Source organism: Ranitomeya imitator, chromosome 6, assembly GCF_032444005.1.
Source record: "Ranitomeya imitator isolate aRanImi1 chromosome 6, aRanImi1.pri, whole genome shotgun sequence".
Taxonomy (NCBI): domain Eukaryota; kingdom Metazoa; phylum Chordata; class Amphibia; order Anura; family Dendrobatidae; genus Ranitomeya; species Ranitomeya imitator.
In genome coordinates, this window is record NC_091287.1 from 209,259,941 (window position 1) to 209,279,919 (window position 19,979).

General features: G+C 43.1%; 1 long non-coding RNA gene across 1 annotated transcript in view; it reads left to right on the plus strand.

Moving 5' to 3' along the window:
* The window catches only part of LOC138641345 (uncharacterized), a 74,616-nt gene extending 68,074 nt beyond the window's left edge, over nucleotides 1-6,542 (plus strand). The window contains exons 2-3 of the long non-coding RNA XR_011313779.1: nucleotides 3,318-3,380; nucleotides 5,547-6,542. This is a non-coding gene — a long non-coding RNA (uncharacterized lncRNA). The remainder of the gene's footprint in view (nucleotides 1-3,317; nucleotides 3,381-5,546) is intronic.
* Nucleotides 6,543-19,979: the final 13,437 nt, after the last annotated feature.

Genomic DNA, 19,979 nt, shown 5'->3' on the forward strand with positions numbered 1-19,979 from the left:
ATATATAATGCTCTGCACCGTTCATTATGGCCCCATAGATGCTCCATATAAAGCTGTGCCACATATAATGCTCTGCACCGTTCATTATGACCCCATAGATGCTCCATAGAAAGCTGTGCCTTATAGAATGCTCTGCACCGTTCATTATGACCCCATAGATGCTCCATAGAAAGCTGTGCCACATATAATGCTCTGCACCATTCATTATGGCCCCGTAGATGCTCCACATAAAGCTGTGCCACATATAATGCTCTGCACCATTCATTATGGCCCCATAGATGCTCCACATAAAGCTATTCCACATATAATGCTCAGCACCATTCATTATGGCCCCATAGATGCTCCACATAAAGCTATTCCACATATAATGCTCTGCACCGTTCATTATGGCCCCATAGATGCTCCATAGAAAGCTGTGCCATATATAATGCTCTGCACCGTTCATTATGGCCCCATAGATGCTCCATATAAAGCTGTGACACATATAATGCTCTGCACCGTTCATTATGACCCCATAGATGCTCCATAGAAAGCTGTGCCATATATAATGCTCTGCACCGTTCATTATGACCCCATCGATGCTCCATAGAAAGCTGTGCCATATATAATGCTCTGCACCATTCATTATGGCCCCGTAGATGCTCCACATAAAGCTGTGCCATATAGAATGCTCTGCACCATTCATTATGGCCCCATAGATGCTCCACATAAAGCTGTGCCACATATAATGCTCTACACCGTTCATTATGGCCCCATAGATGCTCCATATAAAGCTGTGCCACATATAATGCTCTGCACCGTTCATTATGACCCCATCGATGCTCCATAGAAAGCTGTGCCATATATAATGCTCTGCACCATTCATTATGGCCCCGTAGATGCTCCACATAAAGCTGTGCCATATAGATTGCTCTGCACCATTCATTATGGCCCCATAGATGCTCCACATAAAGCTGTGCCACATACAATGCTCTGCACCGTTCATTATGGCCCCATAGATGCTCCATATAAAGCTGTGCCATATAGAATGCTCTGCACCGTTCATTATGGCCCCATAGATGCTCGATATAAAGCTGTGCCACATATAATGCTCTGCACCGTTCATTATGACCCCATAGATGCTCCACATAAAGCTGTGCCATATAGAATGCTCTGCACCATTCATTATGGCCCCATAGATGCTCCACATAAAGCTGTGCCACATACAATGCTCTGCACCGTTCATTATGGCCCCATAAATGCTCTATATAAAGCTGTGCCACATAGAATGCTCTGCACCGTTCATTATGGCCCCGTAGATGCTCCACATAAAGCTGTGCCACATATAATGCTCTGCACCGTTCATTATGGCCCCATAGATGCTCCACATAAAGCTGTGCCATATATAATGCTCTGCACCATTCATTATGGCCCCATAGATGCTCCACATAAAGCTGTGCCATATATAATGCTCTGCACCGTTCATTATGGCCCCATCGATGCTCCATAGAAAGCTGTGCCATATAGAATGCTCTGCACCGTTCATTATGGCCCCATAGATGCTCCATAGAAAGCTGTGCCATATATAATGCTCTGCACCGTTTATTATGGCCCCATAGATGCTCCATAGAAAGCTGTGCCACATATAATGCTCTGCACCGTTCATTATGGCCCCTTAGATGCTCCATTAAAAGCTGTGCCATATAGAATGCTCTGCACCGTTCATTATGGCCCCTTAGATGCTCCATATAAAGCTATGTCATATATAATGCTCTGCACCGTTGATTATTGCCCCATAGATGCTCCATATAAAGCTGTGCCATATATAATGCTGCTGCTGCTGCAATAAAAAAAATCACATACTATACTCACCTCTCTTCGCTTAGGACGCCGGCGCTTTCAATATTTACCTGCTCCTCGTGCGTCTCCGTCTCCAGCACTGACGCTCAGCAGAGGGCGCGCACTAACTACGTCACCACGCCCTCTAACCTGAGCGTCACTGCTAGAGGACGTTGGAGATGGAGCCGCACCGGAGCGAGGAGCAGGTAAATATCGCGCAGCGCTCCCCTCCTCGTATACTTACCTACTCCCGTTGCGGTCCCTGCTTCTCCCGGCTTTGCATCTTCTTCCTGTATTGAGCGGTCACAGTTACCGCTCATTGCAGTCATGAATATGCGGCTACACCTCTATGGGAGGTGGAGCCGCATATTCATGACTGTAATGAGCGGTACCATGTTACCACTCAGTACAGGAAGAATCTGCAGCACTGGAAGCAGGGACTGCAGGGACCGCGCCGGGAGTAGGTAAGTATAACTAGACAGCCCCCGCTCCCCTGCCGCTGCCGACCCCTGGGTATGTCTCGAGTATAAGCCGAGAGGGGGACTTTCAGCCCCAAAAAATGGGCTGAAAATCTCGGCTTATACTCGAGTATATACGGTATACTTGTGAAGGAAAGCCAACTTATCCCGTATTCCATATAACACATCTATCCTCGTTGAGTGGACAATCGGATATACAGTTAGGTCCATATATATTTGGACAGAGGCAACATTTTTCTAATTTTGGTTATAGACATTACCACAATGAATTATAAACAAAACCATTCAGATGCAGCTGAAGTTCAGACTTTCAGCTTTCATTTGAGGGTATCCACATTAAAATTGGATGAAGGGTTTAGGAGTTTCAGCTCCTTAACATGTGCAACCCTGTTTTTAAAGGGACCAAAAGTAATTGGACAGATTAAATAATTTTAAATAAAATGTTCATTTTTAGTACTTGGTTGAAAACCCTTTGTTGGCAATGACTGCCTGAAGTCTTGAACTCATGGACATCACCAGACGCTGTGTTTCCTCCTTTTTGATGCTCTGCCAGGCCTTGACTGAAACTCCTAATCCCTTCTTCCAATTTTAATGTGGATACCCTCAAGTGAAAGCTGAAAGTCTGAACTTCAACTGCATCTGAACTGTTTTGTTTAAAATTCATTGTGGTAATGTCTATAACCAAAATTAGAAAAATGTTATCTCTGTCCAAATATATATGGACCTAACTGTATCAGTCTCTTCTGGACCGGTACGCCTCAGGGACCATGCATATCATCCCTATAGGAGACAGCCAAAATATGTAGCGGGACCTGAGAATAAGAGCAATCGGGTAATTAATCTGAGTCAATATGTACTTTCCCCCTTTGACCTTTCCCTCCTTGGTAAGGGTTTGTCTTTTTCACGTAGCCCCTGAATATGATAGGTTCACCACTGTCAAAGATTTACATCTTTTTGCTCAATCACTGTTGTTGAAACGTCATTTTTATGATAATGAGTCTAATATTCTTTTTCCTACAGAAGAAGAGCAGACTGCATTGAGAATTTTGGAAGACCTGGCAGTGGAACATGTCCATGAGGGAGGTAAGGTACCTCCCTCGATTTGGTGTCGTTCAATTAAGTTTCCCCCCCTGGCTACTTGTTCAAGCATAGAGCTTTTCGTCCGGGTGGTGTCACAGGATCTATGTCAAATTCCCAGATTTTCATGTTCGGATAATTTGACTAGGGTTGAACGCAAGCGGCTGAATTATCTCAAAAACCTTCCTGATGTAGTAATAAAATCTGCGGACAAAGGGGGTAATGTTGTCGTGTCGCCGACAAAACTCTATGAGAAAGAGGCCTTTCGCCAGCTGAATAATGCGGTTTGCTACAAGAAATTAACGTATAATCCCCTGAGTGCTTATTCCGACCAACTTAGTGTCATTGTAAAAAGGGCATTGGAGGATGATGTCATTACGAAGGAGCTTGCTTCTGCTCTCCTGATCAATGACCCTACGATAGCTACATTCTATCTCCTCCCAAAGATACACAAGAGCCTAGTGTCACCACCCGGTCGACCTATTGTGTCAGGGAGGGGAAACTTTCTTGAGCACGTAAACTGCTGGATAGATTTCCACCTCCAGCCACTCGTGTCTGCCCTTCCATCCTATTTGAAGGACACTGGTGAGCTGCTCCGTAGGGTCGATGGCCTGAATTTTGAGGGTGAGTCTCTGTTGGTTTCAGCAGATGTGGAGTCCCTTTACAAATATCAGACACAAAGATGGTATGGCCTTGGTCCAATTATTTCTTGAGACATCTTCTTTGTCCGTGGGTCTTAGGGGACTCCTGCTGGAACTGCTAGAGTTCACCCTCACACATAATTTTTTTGTTTTTAAGGGGTCCTTCTACCTGCAGCTCTAGGGAACAGCCATGGGCACGGCCTTCACGCCGGCCTAAGCCTATCTGTTCCTGGGGCTGTGAGAGAGGGACCTCTTCCTGTCAGACAGGCTGTCATCGATGGACCGTATCCCCTTTTGGATACGGTACATCGATTACATCCTTTTTGTCTGGCAGGGGACGGCCATTGACCTGGAGCAGCTCATCTTATGTCTCAACAACAATGAGTTGAACATTACTCTTTCCTGTGAGTGGGATGCGTCCAGGATCGGCTTTTTGGATGTGTTGGTTGGTAAGGATAGCTCGGGGAATGTCCATATGGATATTTTCCGTAAAGCAACCTCAACAACCACAGTTTTACACGCGTCCTCCAGTCACCCTCGCCATATGGTTTCCTCTATACCTGTGGGGCAGTTCCTTCGTCTTCGGAGGATCTGCTCCACGGAAGTTGATTTTGAGAAAAGGGCTGGTGAGCTGGCAGAACATTTTGCTGAACGAGGGTACAGTAGGCGTGTTGTGAAAAAAGCCTATCATAGGGCAAAATATTCAGCCCGGAACCATCTTCTATACAAACCACAGGTGGATAGAGGCGGGGGGGGACCAACTCAGGTTCATTACAACTTTTCACCCTCTGGCGGATAGTGTGAGGGCAGCATTGACTAAGGCCTGGCCCATCCTGCAGGTAGACCCCATTATTGGGAAGTTTCTTCCTAAGAAACAGTTAATAACCTTCAGACGGGCTAAGAACCTAAGAGACTACCTAACTGGGAGTCATTATGAGAGTCAGGGACCTAAAACCTTCTTGGATGATATACCAATGGTGGGGGGCTGTTTCCCGTGTGGCCGCTGTGTGGCGTGTCCGAATGTGGATAGATGTAATTCATTTAGTAATTCTGATGGCACTAGGAATTATATCATTAAGAAACGTATTACTTGTACCTCTAGGTACATTATCTATTATGCCATGTGTCCCTGCAGTTACATTTATGTCGGAATGACTACTAGGCAGCTAAAGGTGAGAATTAGGGAACATGTCCTGGGGATCCAGGCAGCCGTAACTGCAACGGATGTAACAACCCTAAAAACAATACCCAGGCACTTTAGGGTCTTCCATCAATGTGATAGCACTCTTCTTAGAGTGCGTGGAATTGATATGCTGAATGTCAATATCCGTGGGGGCAATCTATTTAAACGATTGGGTCAGTTGGAAACGCGCTGGATGTGGTCTCTGAACACTGTGCACCCGAGAGGGTTAAAGGAGAATATAAGCTACGCACCTTTTCTCTGAGTCTCCACTCTGCTGTGTATGGACATTCGTCCACATCTTGTGTTTTTTATTTTTGATTTTAATATTTTATGTTCTTTTATATTTAGGGCATTGCCATTTGTTTTGTGGTGAATTTTGGTGCTTGTGGCTATCGGAAGTTCGGGACGTCTTCGGGGATTGTAGAGGAGCCCCCCATTTCTGGACTTTCAGACATCCCAAGAGATATATATTTATACATTTTTTGTAAAATATTTGTGTTTATGTCTGGCTTTGGCCATATGAGGTTGTGTGCATGTGCACCTTGTTGGTGCACATTTGTGTGCTATACATTATTCTAGTATTTCATTTGTAGTTTGCAATTTGATATGCTGTTTATAGTATGTGGCACTACTATGTAATAATTTCATATTGATGTCTTAGTTGGGCTATGTAGGTCTTGTGACCGTTCTGGTACTATTTGTAATATAGCCATCTTCTGTCTGCTTGTGTATTATGTAGGGGACTATATCCCTGTGTGTTTTAGTTCAGAACCTAATGTTTATCATCCTAGCTTTCCGGTCGTCTTTGGCACAATATTATGATACTGTTTGTTATATATGTGATGTATATTGTATTTTGTTTTGTTCGGCACTAGTTTTAGCACTAATTTAATATGCAGACACCATTCTTTCATCCTTTGCCCTTTTTCAATATGGCGGCGATAACATTTTACACTTAGTGCGCATGCGCCGGTTGCGCTTCGGTCGGCTTGTCTCCCATTGGGCGGACATCGGTTTCCGGATCATGTGGGGCCCCGCGTGCTTCCGGTTGGTGATTGCCTGGCATGATGGGAGCGGGCAGATGTGAGGTAATGCGGGGCTGTGCCGTGCTGCTTGTCTGTTGCTATTTATTCTCCGTGTCCCTTTGCATCTTTGCGCCCCTTGAGGAAGGTACCAAACCGAAATGCGCATCGGGGTGGACGGGTGTCTCTGTGTGTGCCCTTTGTCACCTGCACTAGGTAAGATGTATGCGTACACTGTTACGAGCTGGTGCTGCAGCTATGTAGACATGTATTGGACTGCCGATTAATTGACTATATGGTTGGCATGGCTGTATGTGTCGGTAACGATTTTGCATTAAAAAAATACAGGCCACATATTTCGCAGTGTGATATTTCCGTGACAGGCTTCATATATCTGCATGGTCCAAGTTTCGGCACTGTAGATTGGTTTCCCACTTTTTTTTGCTCTCTGTACTTTACTTACAGTGGGGCAAAAAAGTATTTAGTCAGTCAGCAATAGTGCAAGTTCCACCACTTAAAAAGATGAGAGGCGTCTGTAATTTACATCATAGGTAGACCTCAACTATGGGAGACAAACTGAGAAAAAAAAATCCAGAAAATCACATTGTCTGTTTTTTTAACATTTTATTTGCATATTATGGTGGAAAATAAGTATTTGGTCAGAAACAAAATTTCATCTCAATACTTTGTAATATATCCTTTGTTGGCAATGACAGAGGTCAAACGTTTTCTGTAAGTCTTCACAAGGTTGCCACACACTGTTGTTGGTATGTTGGCCCATTCCTCCATGCAGATCTCCTCTAGAGCAGTGATGTTTTTGGCTTTTCGCTTGGCAACACGGACTTTCAACTCCCTCCAAAGGTTTTTCTGTAGGGTTGAGATCTGGAGACTGGCTAGTCCACTCCAGGACCTTGAAATGCTTCTTACGAAGCCACTCCTTCGTTGCCCTGGCGGTGTGCTTTGGATCATTGTCATGTTGAAAGACCCAGCCACGTTTCATCTTCAATGCCGTTGCTGATGGAAGGAGGTTTGCACTCAAAATCTCACGATACATGGCCCCATTCATTCTTTCATGTACCCGGATCAGTCGTCCTGGCCCCGTTGCAGAGAAACAGCCCCAAAGCATGATGTTTCCACCACCATGCTTTACAGTAGGTATGGTGTTTGATGGATGCAACTCAGTATTCTTTTTCCTCCAAACACGACAAGTTGTGTTTCTACCAAACAGTTCCAGTTTGGTTTCATCAGACCATAGGACATTCTCCCAAAACTCCTCTGGATCATCCAAATGCTCTCTAGCAAACTTCAGACGGGCCCGGACATGTACTGGCATAAGCAGTGGGACACGTCTGGCACTGCAGGATCTGAGTCCATGGTGGCATAGTGTGTTACTTATGGTAGGCCTTGTTACATTGGTCCCAGCTCTCTGCAGTTCATTCACTAGGTCCCCCCGCGTGGTTCTGGGATTTTTGCTCACCGTTATTGTGATCATTCTGACCCCACAGGGTGGGATTTTGCGTGGAGCCCCAGATCGAGGGAGATTATCAGTGGTCTTGTATGTCTTCCATTTTCTAATTATTGCTCCCACTGTTGATTTCTTCACTCCAAGCTGGTTGGCTATTGCAGATTCAGTCTTCCCAGCCTGGTGCAGGGCTACAATTTTGTTTCTGGTGTCCTTTGACAGCTCTTTGGTCTTCACCATAGTGGAGTTTGGAGTCAGACTGTTTGAGGGTGTGCATAGGTGTCTTTTTATACTGATAACAAGTTTAAACAGGTGCCATTACTACAGGTAATGAGTGGAGGAAAGAGGAGACTCTTAAAGAAGAAGTTACAGGTCTGTGAGAGCCAGAAATCTTTATTGTTTGTTTCTGACCAAATACTTATTTTCCACCATAATATGCAAAAAAAATGATAAAAAAACAGACAATGTGATTTTCTGGATTTATTTTTTCTCAGTTTGTCTCCCATAGTTGAGGTCTACCTATGATGTAAATTACCGACGCCTCTCATCTTTTTAAGTGGTGGAACTTGCACTATTGCTGACTGACTAAATACTTTTTTGCCCCACTGTGTATACAGCACTATTTTGCAATAAAAAAAAATTCAGGCCACATATTTGGCAGTGTGGTATTTCCGTGACAGGCCTCATACATCTGCGTGCTCCAAGTTTGGGCATTGTAGGCAGGTTTCCCACTTTTTTTGCTGTCTGCTACACTACTTACATACAGCACTATTTTGCATTAAAAAAATACAGGCCACATATTTGGCAGTGTGGTATTTCCGTGACAGGCCTCATATCTGCATGCTCCATGTTTTGGCATTGTAGGCTGGTTTTCCACTTTTTTGCTATCTGTTACTCTTCTTATATACAGCACTATTGTGCATTAAAAAAAATGCAGGCCACATATTTGGCAGTGTGTTATTTCCATGACCGGGTTCATTTATCTGCGTGCTCCAAGTTTGGGAATTTTAGGCCGGTTTTACACTGTTTTGGTGTCTGTTACTTTACTTATATACAGCACTATTTTGCATTAAAAAAATACAGGCCACATATTTGGCAGTGTGGTATTTCTGTGACAAGCCTCATATATCTGCTTGCTCCAAGTTTAGGCATTTTAGGCAGGTTTTACACTGTTTTGGAGTCTGTTCCTCTAATTATATACAGCTCTATTTAGCTTAAAAAAACATAAAAAGGCCACATATTTGGCAGTGTGGTATTTCCGTGACAGCCCTCATATATCTGCGTGCTCCAAGTTTGGACATTTTAGGTCGGTGGACCATTTTTTTTGCTGTCCACATATTTGGCTGTGTTGTATTTCCGTGACAGGCCTCATATATCTGCATGCTCCAAGTTTGGGCACTGTAGATCAGTTTCACACTTTTTTTGCTGTCTGTTACTCTATTTATATACAGCACTATTTTGCATAAAAAAAATAAAGGCCACACATTTGGCAGTGCGGTATTTCAGTGACAGGCATCATATATCTGCGTGCTCCAAGTTTGGGCATTTTAGGCCTGTTTTACAGTGTTTTGGTGTCTGTTACTCTACTTATATACAGCACTGTTTTGCGTAAAAAAGAAACAGACCACATATTTGGCAGTGTGGTATTTCCGGGACAGGCCTCATATATATTTGTGTGCTCCAAGTTTAAGCATTGTAGGCTGGTTTCCCACTTTTTTTGATGTCTGTTACTCTACTTATATTGAGCACTATTTTGCTTTACAAAAAATACAGGACACATTTTTGGCAGTGTGGTATTTCCGTCACAGGCCTCATATATCTGCATGCTCCAAGTTTGGGCATTGCAGGCCGGTTTCCCACTGTTTTTGCTGTCTGTTACTCTACCTATGTACAGCATTTTTTTGCATTACAAAAAATACAGGACATACACTGTGTACAGAATTATTAGGCAAGTTGTATTTTAGAGGATTATTTTTTTTATTATTGATCAACAACTATGTTCTCAATCAATCCAAAAGACTCATAAATAACAAAGCTTAATATTTTTGGAAGTAGGAGTGTTTTTTTTTTTTAGATTTGGCTATCTTAGGAGGATATTTGTTTGTGCAGGTAACTAATAGGCTGACATCACACTAGCGGTATTTGGTCCGTATTTTACATCAGTATTTGTAAGCCAAAACCAGGAGTGGGTGATAAATGCAGAAGTGGTGTCGTGTTTCTATTACACTTTTCCTCTTATTGTTCCACTCCTGGTTTTGGCTTACAAATACTGATGTAAAATACTGACCAAATACTGCTAGTGTGACGGCAGCCTTACTGTGCAGAATTATTAGGCAAATTAATAAAAACAAAATATATTCCCATTTCACTTGTTTATTTTCACCAGGTAAACCAATATAACTGCACAAAATTTTGAAATAAACATTTCTGACATGCAAAAACAAAACCCAAAAAAATTAGAGACCAATATAGCCACCTTTATTTATGATGACAATCAGCAGCCTTCCATCCATAGATTCTGTCAGTTGCTTGATCTGTTTATGATCAACATTCCGTGCAGCAGCCACCACAGCCCCCAGACACTGTTCGAAGAGGTGAACTGTTTTCCCTCCCTGTAGATCTCACATTTTTTATCCAAACAATTTTATTAATGTTATATGAGGCAGATAACATATGCAAGAAACATTTTTAAGTTTTGTGCGGAGGGGAAGGAAGGTATAGGGGCAATGCGGAGGTGAAGGGAGGGGAATAGGAGGTAGGGGAAAGGGAGATGGGAATGGAGGGGGAACCAGGGAAAGAAAAACTGGAGAACTTTAGTACCAATATTTGTTAAGGATAGGAGTCATAACTTATTTGTAAGTGAACAAGACTCTAAATACTGTCAGATGACATTATCCCTAACCGGAAACCCCATTCGGAGGTCCGGGTAACATGGACAAACCTAAAAAAAGAAAGCAGTTAGTATATTAACATCAACTAGAGTATAGGGTGGAACTAAGTTTGAGGGTATCTAGCATTCCATTTGTCCCACTTTGATCCGTATTTAGATAAGCTTCCCTTTATAACCGCGAATCTGTGTTCCAGAGAACTATGAAGACGAAGCCTGTCGACAATGTCAGGGAGTCCCGGCACAGCCGTCTTCCTCCAGTAGAAAGCAATCATATTTTTAGTTATTAATAGTAGGTGTATAATCACGTATCTCAGTGAAGGATGTATATCGTCCAGGTCAATAGAGAGCAAGGCAGTCTGAGGAGTAAGTTGGAATTCTTTGTCAATTGTGTTACTGATGTAGATAGATTGTTGCGCCCCCTCGTACGCCAATTTGTTTCTTGGGGCCTGGGAGCGGGAGATCTTTGTCAGTGAGCCTATACCTCAGTCCAGCCAGGTTTCTGGCTGGATGAGGTATATAGATGATATCTGGTTCATATGGGAAGGCCCCACAGGTGATTTAACTACATTCATCAATATCCTGAATAATAATGAGATTAATGTTAAACTCACATTCAAATTTGGCCGTAAAGTTGATTTTTTAGGCCTTGCTATCAGTACTGACTCTAATGGCTACCTATGTACTAACCTATATAGGAAGCCTACGGCTACAAATTCGTTCCTACACACCACATCATCCCATCCCCAAGCCACAATTCGTGGCATCCCAGTAGGACAGTTTCTGAGAGCAAAACGAATATGTACCAGCTCAGAGGACTTCCTCGAGCAGTCACGTGATCTTGCGGATCGCTTTCAGGAAAGAGGATACAGCAAAAGAAATATCAGGAGGGGATATGTGAGGGCTAGTAAGAGCTCTAGGACTGAATTACTATATGGGTCAAAAATTCCCAAGGCTAATACACAAACGGATACAGACCAGGTCAGATTAATCACTACATTCCATAATAAATGGCATCAATTTCGTGCAATTATAGCCAAGCATTGGAGTGTTTTGTTTACTGACCCAATTTTAAAGAAAGTCCTACCGATTAAGCCACAGATTACAGCTAGAAGGTCTAAAAACCTCTCTGACACCCTGGTCCATAGTTTCTATGACCCAATAGGAGCAAGTAAAAAATCTAACGATGCCATCAACGCTGGCTTCTATCCGTGTGGCCTGTGTAAGGCCTGTGCTAATACTATCAAAACCAAGAGCTTCGTGAATTTTGATGGTACTAAAAAATACAACATCAGGAAATACATATCTTGCTCGACCCGAGGAGTCATTTATCACGCCACCTGCCCATGTGGCAAGATTTATATCGGCCTCACCATTCGTGAATTAAAGATCCGAATAAGAGAGCACAGCAGGGATATAGAAAAGGCTAAGACAGTAAAGGTACTGTCACACTAGACGATATCGCTAGCGATCCGTGACGTTGCAGCGTCCTCGCTAGCGATATCGTCCAGTGTGACAGGCAGCAGCGATCAGGCCCCTGCTGTGCTGTCGCTGGTCGGGGAAGAAAGTCCAGAACTTTATTTGGTCGCTGGACTCCCCGTAGACATCGCTGAATCGGCGTGTGTGACACCGATTCAGCGATGTCTTCACTGGTAACCAGGGTAAACATCGGGTAACTAAGCGCAGGGCCGCGCTTAGTAACCCGATGTTTACCCTGGTTACCATCCTAAAAGTAAAAAAACAAACACTACATACTTACCTAACGCGGTCTGTCCTCCAGCGCTGTGCTCTGGACTCCTCCTGCTCTGGCTGTGAGCGTCGGTCAGCCGGAAAGCAGAGCTGCCCGGCGCTCACAGCCAGACCAGAGAAGCAGAGCGCCGAGGACAGACAGCAGTAGGTAAGTATGTAGTGTTTGTTTTTTTACTTTTAGGATGGTAACCAGGGTAAACATCGGGTTACTAAGCGCGGCCCTGCGCTTAGTAACCCGATGTTTACCCTGGTTACCGGGGACCTCGGGATCGTTGGTCGCTGGAGAGCTGTCTGTGTGACAGCTCTCCAGCGACCAAACAGCGACGCTGCAGCGATCCGGATCGTTGTCGGTATCGCTGCAGCGTCGCTTAGTGTGACGGTACCTTTACAGATGAAACCAGTCTGAAAACCCTGCCTAGACACTTTAGGCAACATCACGCATGCAGTGCTGCGGGTTTGGTGATAAGAGGTATAGATAGTGTCAGCATGGGAATACGGGGAGGCGATATTAGTAAAATCTTGGCCCAAGTTGAGAGCCGGTGGATATACCGACTGGGTACTATGACTCCTCAGGGTCTTAATGAGACCCTTGGTTTTGGAGCATTCTTATAAATTGTGCCTTATGTTTACTTGAGTCTACTGCTTGTGTCTGCCATTGAATCTGTTTCTTTTTCTTGTCTGATATATTTTATGGGAGTTGTGGGCATATGTGGTTGTTTGTTGTTGTTGATTTTAATCTTCTTTTTATTTTATTTTATTATTTCTCTATAAGTTTTGACATTGACCATCTTCATGAGTTCCGGTCTTCTACCATCCAGAGCTATGATGAATTTCTGTTGTGGTGTGAAACAATGGACATTTGACATCTTCTGCACCTAAGTCCTGGTGGCCAAAGATGACACTTCCTTGACCCCAGAATCATTAAACAAATACGTCGGATAAATTCAGACCATCAAGAAGTGCAACACGGACTCTATAGGAGCTATTGTCCAGCAGTGGCTATTTGCAGGTTACATTATATGTTGAAATCTGTCAAGCATTTTTGGTATCTTGCTTGTATGCGGACTATGTGGGGGGTGTGGAACCATATTATTGTAATTTTAGCCCCAACAGCTTTGGGACTTTTTTAGTATGTTCTAGTATGCAATTTTAGCCCCAACAGCTTTGGGACATTTTTAGTATGTTCTAGTATGCACTTTAGGGTTATTCAATAACCTCAATACCACACAGTATTGGAATAGGATTTGTTTCACTATATGTACACTCATGTTCGATGTAATTATATGTACACTTGTACACTGGACCACGGTGAGTCATTGGACGTGGTATATCTCGATTTTTCCAAAGCGTTTGATACCGTGCCGCACAAGAGGTTGGTACACAAAATGAGAATGCTTGGTCTGGGGGAAAATGTGTGTAAATGGGTTAGTAACTGGCTTAGTGATAGAAAGCAGAGGGTGGTTATAAATGGTATAGTCTCTAACTGGGTCGCTGTGACCAGTGGGGTACCGCAGGGGTCAGTATTGGGACCTGTTCTCTTCAACATATTCATTAATGATCTGGTAGAAGGTTTACACAGTAAAATATCGATATTTGCAGATGATACAAAACTATGTAAAGCAGTTAATACAAGAGAAGATAGTATTCTGCTACAGATGGATCTGGATAAGTTGGAAACTTGGGCTGAAAGGTGGCAGATGAGGTTTAACAATGATAAATGTAAGGTTATACACATGGGAAGAGGGAATCAATATCACCATTACACACTGAACGGGAAACCACTGGGTAAATCTGACAGGGAGAAGGACTTGGGGATCCTAGTTAATGATAAACTTACCTGGAGCAGCCAGTGCCAGGCAGCAGCTGCCAAGGCAAACAGGATCATGGGGTGCATTAAAAGAGGTCTGGATACACATGATGAGAGCATTATACTGCCTCTGTACAAATCCCTAGTTAGACCGCACATGGAGTACTGTGTCCAGTTTTGGGCACCGGTGCTCAGGAAGGATATAATGGAACTAGAGAGAGTACAAAGGAGGGCAACAAAATTAATAAAGGGGATGGGAGAACTACAATACCCAGATAGATTAGCGAAATTAGGATTATTTAGTCTAGAAAAAAGACGACTGAGGGGCGATCTAATAACCATGTATAAGTATATAAGGGGACAATACAAATATCTCGCTGAGGATCTGTTTATACCAAGGAAGGTGACGGGCACAAGGGGGCATTCTTTGCGTCTGGAGGAGAGAAGGTTTTTCCACCAACATAGAAGAGGATTCTTTACTGTTAGGGCAGTGAGAATCTGGAATTGCTTGCCTGAGGAGGTGGTGATGGCGAACTCAGTCGAGGGGTTCAAGAGAGGCCTGGATGTCTTCCTGGAGCAGAACAATATTGTATCATACAATTATTAGGTTCTGTAGAAGGACGTAGATCTGGGTATTTATTATGATGGAATATAGGCTGAACTGGATGGACAAATGTCTTTTTTCGGCCTTACTAACTATGTTACTATGTTACTATGTTACTATCATGTGTTTTGTGTCAATGTATTGTGAATATTTATTATGATATATTCTTGTTATTATGTGCCTTATGGTGGCTGGAGTGCGCATGGCAGCAGTGGGCCGCATGCGGGACCCTCCTGCCCCTGGCATGGGCTTCGCAGCTGCATTCCACCCTGGTTGGCTGGTGTGTGGCTGCGGCCGTCGCCGGGGATGCGTGGATCCTATTAGCTGCGGTTTTCACTGTATTTACATGCGCCATTTATCCGGCCCCCTTATATTATATATGTGTGCACTTTCTTTGAGGGCTTCAGCCCTTTTATCTTATTGCTACACTTTTTCACTTAACACCTTATTTAGCCACGTCATTTGCAGCGGTTATCTTAGGGTCCCCAATAGCGGGGCATTTTATAGTTGTGGGCTAGTTCATAGTTTTTATCACTGAAGCCCCCTAATCATCCATGTTTATTTGTAACTGCTTGATCAGCCATAAGCATCAAGGATCTGTGTGGTGAGCGATGCGGTATTTATCTATCTCCGCTTCGGCATACTGTGTTATTTGGGAGCGGGGGAATGATAGGTTACCTTGGTTACCTTTATGTGTATATCCGTAGTTGCGCAATACAGGGTTGATGGTGGTCAATGGGCCGCGTCTATCCTAGCGCTTGCGCACTAAGTTATATTATGCATCTTGGCTGCTAGGCAACACCTGGGCTGGCAGTTGCGCAATACATCGGTGCCTTGTTAGGCTGTATACGGCTCTGTCCTTACTTCCACTCCTGCGCATACTAGGCAGGTATTCTTTCGGACGCTATGCTTAGGCTACAGTTGCTAAGCAACGTGGTGTTATTATAGCTACGTCAGCACGCATGGTCACACGGGATATAGCGTCAGATGTTTCACTCACTGGTGCAGGCTATACTTAAAAACTCACGGCTATTGGCTGGATACTCATTTAAATAGGCCCTCATTTCTCCTCCTAAGAACACACGCCCCCGGAAGAAGAATCTTATCGAAACGCGCGTAGGGGTACTGCACCGGTCCTGGGTGCATGTGCAGAGGTAATTATGTCTCTTTATTAGGTCATCGCTGGGAATCCCCTGTGTCACTATGTCACTTAATGGAGTTTATAGTATTTAGGTGCTTGTGTATACATGGTGCTTGGGCCACAATTCAGAGTGAAGCACATTTATAGTTAAAAGCAACCAAAAAGAAAAAATATGCGGCACTCACCCCAATCTGGCAGTGTAAATCGTGATTTTATTGAAGAAACTGTAAGGAAAAGTCCATCAGGACATCAGGTACAATAGAGGGTGCGGTATTGGAGTAAGGACGACGGCCGTTTCGCACTCGCAGGTGCTTCGACGGGTCCAGCTGATAGATTACTAAACGTCATTTCCTTTTAAAGGATCACTGACGAGTACATTGAAACAAGATGTGAACATAAAAAAGTACGTGACTGTAACAATATGTGACTTATACAAAAATAATCTATATACAGATTTATAAAACTGAAGGAATTATACAACTATATAATCTACAACTGTATAAATTAACATCTATAGTATCAATATTCAAGAGATTTTCTTAGAATTGATATCAGTACATTACCTAGAAAATTTTTTACAAAAAGGCAGAAAAATCTAATCTATCGTTTAGTCCGAAAGGTCCCTGTGCGCCAGTGTTTGTTAGGAGTCGAGTTTCCTCTGCTGCACAGGGGGAATCTCGATCCGTCTCCGCTGCGGTCTCCCATTCTCCTCCAGCCACAGTGGAGTCTGCTCAGCAGGGACGTTGATCCCAGTGTCTCGCTCAATCTGACTCTGTGAGAAGAGTTACTGCTGCTTCTCCAGCTTCTGCCTTTAAAGCCAATACTGGTCAGCAGCGAGCGGACTTCTCTGGGACTAAGTCCTTATCTGCACATACTGAGCATGCCCAGGGCAAGATCTCCCGTTGGAGATCGAGGGTCATGTGCTCAGGCTCTGCGGCACATTCCATTGGTGCTCTTGGCAGGTCTTTGAAGGGCAAAAGTTCTGTAGCCACTTCCTGTGCTGCAACTATATAAACTGCGCATGACCGCACGGCCATGCGCTAGTATTGTCTCATAATGTTATATGTGTGTGTGTAGATGAATGTATGTCGATGGATGAAAGCTCCTAAATATCCCTCCCTAGAGTTGTTGTCTGCTCGCGGATGTTGGTAGCTATCTTGCGCCCGACTAATCATCTGCACGATACACACATTACAGCGTCCTCTTGCTGTGTCCGCCTGTACGGCGCCGTGCGCTTGCCTAGCGCTTTCCATACCCAAGCCAGTGTGGTTGGTGGCGTCCGTCAGTGCGGCATTGCTCGCACTCCTGTGCATTTATATATTTATATTTAGTTTCCTTTCACACCCAGTTGCGGTGTAGTGCCAGCGAGGGTCTAATCGGACTTCATTCCCAGTTGGGGTTAAGTACGCTGACTACTCGCTCGCGCTTTAGGTGCGGTACCGCGATCCTGTGACACAACAGGATTGCTCCCTTCACGCTGGGTGAGGTTGAACCCACGTGTATATACTTTAGTGTACCGCCACATAGTCTGTATTTACTAGCAGCAGGTTTTCACCTGTACGGTGGACCCCGGACTGCGAACGCATCTTTATCACCTTTCTTGGTGCGTTCCGCCAGTCCTAACAGTGTTTAAAATCCATTTGGCTTCTTTTTGTAGTAAAATTTTATTTTGATCTCCTCCTTGGGGCGGATATTTAACTGCTTCAATGCCAGCAAAACTAAGCGCTTCAGGGTTTGCTTCATGTTTCTTCCTCATGTGTTCAATTAGTCTCAGACAACCTTTACCTGTTTTTATAGAATTATAATGTTCTTTAAACCTAGTAATTAATGGTCTTATTGTTTTTCCGATATAGAAATATCGACAAGGGCAGAATAAGACATAAATAACAAATCTACTTTTACAAGATATGAAGTCTTTTACTGAATGAACAATAGAACCTATATGCAAAGGATTTTTTGTAAGATGCAAATGACAAAATCTACAATTGCCACATTTATGGTTTCCAGCTGGGACATTACTGGATAACCAAGTGTTTCTGGGCACCGCAATTTTATTATGCACTAGTAGGTCCGCCAAATTGTGAGATCGTTTATAAGCAAACCTTGGGGCATTATTGCAAATTGATGTAAGATCCCTATCAGCCCTTAAAACATGCCAATTTTTTCTGATCGAAGTATGTATGATTTTATCTAAATTACTATGTTTAAAGCAGAAGGAGAAATTTTTTTCTATCTGGTTTCCATTAGATCTCTTATTTTTTCTTTTTAGAAACTCTTGTTGAGTAGATTTCTCTATACGGCTTTCAGCTTCATTCAACAGTTGTACTGGATAACCCCTCTTAATAAAACGTGATTTTAATTCACTAATTTGATTATTAAACGTTTCATTATTGTTATTTATCTTACGCAATCGTACCATTTGGCTATATGGTAACCCTCTTTTTGTATGGTACGGGTGAGCGCTGTCAAAATGTAAAACGTTATTTGTTGCTGTTAATTTTCCGAAAACCTTTGTGAGTATATTACCTTCAACAATTTCAATTTTCACATCGAGATACTCGAGGCTATTTTGGCCATAACAGGACATAAATTTCATATTTTCTTTATTTGAAGTATTAAGGTAATTTACGAAATCATTAAACTCCTTTTCATTACCGTCCCAAATTATCATGATGTCGTCCACAAAACGAGTGTACAAACGAATGTGCTTGACATATGGATTATTAATATTATTGACGTAAATATCCTCAAAAATAGCCAAGAATAGGTTTGCATACGTACACGAGATGGGCGTCCCCATTGCAGTCCCAATTAATTGCGTATACCACTTGTCCATGAACTTAAAAGAATTATTAGACAAAACAAAATCAAGACTTTCTATGATGAAAGAAATAATTTCTGGATCTACATTTCTTTTTTGTAAAATAGTTTGTATTGCTAATATACCTTTATCCTTTGGGATCCTAGTATATAAATTCACTACATCTATTGATGCTAAAGAAAAAGTGGGTTGCCAGTCCACTTCTTTCAGAGTAGAAACTAACTCTCCTGAATCCTTACTAAACGAAGGAATAGTATGTAGTATTGGTTTTAATAACCAGTCGATATACTGGGACAATGCCTCAGTAACCGAATTAATGCCTGAAATTATCGGGCGTCCTGGAGGTTTCTTTATGTCTTTATGAATTTTAGGTATACTGTACCAATATGGGAATTGTGGGTATTCTAATAATAAACTTTCTGCACGTTTTCTAGATAATACTCCCTTTTCCACATACTTCCTTAATAACGACCTCAATTTATTTGTATATTTATGAGTTGGATTATTAGACAATACACAATAAGTAGTCTTATCATCAAGCTACGAAAGGGCTTCTTTTATATAATATTCTTTGTCAAGAATGTGGCACCCCTAGGGGTATTTGCCACAAAAATAGTTACTGACAGTAAGTACAAATACTAAAATAGCAAGACTGCACTACCACCTCCGGCCAGAAGGGGGAGCTCCAGAGACTCCCCTTGATCCATTCTGGTCTGAGAGAAGAAATGGCAGTTGGGCCAAGTAGCTGATAGTGAGAGGTCATACAGTTGAATCTCTAACAGCCCTGTGACTGTTACCAGGCCTAAATCACCGGCCTGAGGAGAAGAGGGATAGAGAAAAAGGACATTGTGAGAACCGGGTAGCATTAATCACTACCCAGAACAGGCGCAAAGACGGATACCGGATCCGTGGCTGTATTCATTATATATAATACAGCAACCGGAAAAACGTGAGGTGATATCAGCTTCACTAGGGTCGGATGCAGCAACAGACACAGAGTTCAGCGGTACTCCCAGAGGGGGTAAACCGATAAAAGGACTCGGGTTGCCCGTCGAACCAGGACCCGGAGGGGACAGATTGGGCCGGCAGCCAGTTCACATACAGCAGCAGGGCCACACAGAAATTGCGCACAATAAGAGGCGAAGACCCCGGCAGGGTCAAAGTAACTCAGAGTTCCCATACAGACTCCGGTGACAGGACTGGTTGTAAATCCTTTTATGTTAAAGTAAACTGGTTAAACGTTTCAGTGCCTCAGTCTTTCATTTGGACAATAGCCATCTATCCAGGA